This window comes from Haplochromis burtoni, unplaced genomic scaffold (genome assembly GCF_018398535.1).
Source record: "Haplochromis burtoni strain Fernald_Lab_line unplaced genomic scaffold, NCSU_Asbu1 Contig_170, whole genome shotgun sequence".
In the NCBI taxonomy this organism is placed as follows: domain Eukaryota; kingdom Metazoa; phylum Chordata; class Actinopteri; order Cichliformes; family Cichlidae; genus Haplochromis; species Haplochromis burtoni.
The window spans coordinates 1,296,183-1,298,485 of NW_024582531.1; positions in this window are offsets into that span (position 1 = coordinate 1,296,183).

Here is a 2,303-nt window from a genome sequence, read left to right on the forward strand (position 1 = left end):
AGTGTACCTCTGGTGCAAATTACTGACCTCTGTCATCATTTTAGGTGGGGGAACTTGCACAATCGGTGGCTGACTAAATACTTTTTTGCCCCACTGTATGTACATACATCGTTCTATAAATAGCATTTAGCAAATGTCAACATTCTAACGCACTGAACCACGACGCTGAATATAATAAACAGTGGTCGTCATTACTGTGTCTTGCTCGAAGCACTGTTGTGTTTAAGTCTGGTTTGAATTTGTCAAGTGTTTTTTTGCAGGGCAACAGTACACGGACCACGGCAACAGTTTCAGTTGGCACCAATATAAATTTTAGCAAAAGTTGCAGATGATTTTAACACACAAATCAAAGACACATCTCGCTGATTAAATATTGAAGGAATTCACAACAAAGTTGTTTCTCGTGTGATTGTGTGAAATATTTTTAATAAAGACATCTTTTGGAAGTATTGCGCTCTATTGCAGTATGCTTTGCTCCAGTCTTGCTTTAGCATGCAGTTAGAAGCATCTCTTTTTACCATCTTACATTAATTCTAAGGCATTATTTAACTTCTATATGAATCCAAACAGTAAAGTAAAGCAGGACTTGGAGAAACATGCAGCCTGTACACTATAACTTGCCGTGATGTAAATGCTGTGTGGCTGCTACTACTCTTGCGCATGTGGGTTTCACATGTGCAGAATGTTTAATTATTGATAATAATTTGAGACTTGATCAATATTTTATTGGATCCCGCTGATTAAACATCTTAAGGATATGCTAGTGTTGTGGGAGATTTTCAGAGATATTCAAAGTTAACCCATCCGGGGGGGTCTACATAATGCAAAGAAGGGCACTGCACACAATGTCTTTGATTTATTTTGAATGAGCAAGATGAGCCGCACGTGTCGTGTGTGCATCTTCATGGCAACCGGTGTGTTTATGGAAGATTTCATATGTAAATGCTTGCTAATAAAAACACACCCACTCTTAGAGGTTTAAGCTTTGATTAAAGTATGTCAAGCTAAATGTATTCTGTCAAAACACTGAGCAGAGTAGAGTTTTCTTTGGAGTGTGAGATATCAGCTAGCAGCTGTGAACCTGGATGGACCTCACTGGTATGCTCTTTTCCCCCCTTGCTTTCCTCATTATAACTTCCAAGCATTTAAAATGAAATAATAAATTATAAACAGCTAACAAATCACTTTTGACTCATCTTGTTTATCTGAATTCATGCTTACAATGAGCCTCCTGGTGTGAAAACTAGGAGCTACAGCCTTTTCTGTTGGTTTGTTTGTTTTTTTTCCCTCCTATTCATGTTTGAGAAATGCCAGCGATTAATTTCTCTACTGGTGCTTCATTGTTTATCTTTGTTCTCCACCTTGGTGTGCATCAGTGCAGCTGACAAGATTGTGTCATGTGGTTATATCCTCATTAAATGTGGCTGGTGTCTGTGCACCGGTCCAAAGATAACTCGCTGCTCGTGGATCATCTCTTAATGGCATTTCAATTTCCTTTCTCAGTTTACAAGAGACCGCGATGCAAACATGCCGTGCTTTGGCAAAATAATATTCATGATGGGGTGTAAACAGAAGTTGAATGGAAGTAAAGTCAGCTACTGAACCCTGACTGGAGCGTTTCGTTTATTTGCTGGATTGGATTTCAACTCGCTCTTCCATGGCTTAAATTAAATTTTGCTTAGAAAAAAGTCCAGGCTTTTCTTTTTATGTAGTCCAAGATGGTTCTTTGTGAATATGAACAATTTCTAAAGCAGCCTCAATGACAGAAAATTAAAGCCAGATATTGCGTTCACTGCGAAAACGCCCTGGTTATTTTTTCCCCCAGAATATTGGCACGTTCATTTTTTTAAACTGTTATATTACTCTTGTTTTAAAAAGCTCTCGGGGGTCGGTTAGGGGTAGGTTATTTCCATTTTCTGCAATGACATTAAATACTGAGGCCTTGTTCCAAGTTTCTGGACTTTTATTAGGGGTTCCCCCCCACCCAGACGTATGTTGGCTCAGTGTTAAATGATTACAACGACAATATCTTGTATTTGTTAACTATGTGTACAGCAGGACAGGTGTATTGTAGTTGCATTGTGGATTAAATGCTCACACATTTTGCATTATTTGAGTCTATTCATCACCATAAAGCACCAACTGTGTTGGCCAGATTGCCTTGTTACTGCCGGTGTACAGGAACTGAAAATATCACTTACACAAAACGAATGCATCTTTTAAAGGCAGCCCTACTATATCCACTTAAAACTTCATTAATTAATTAATTCTTCGATCTTAAATATGATCAACCTATCTCTAAT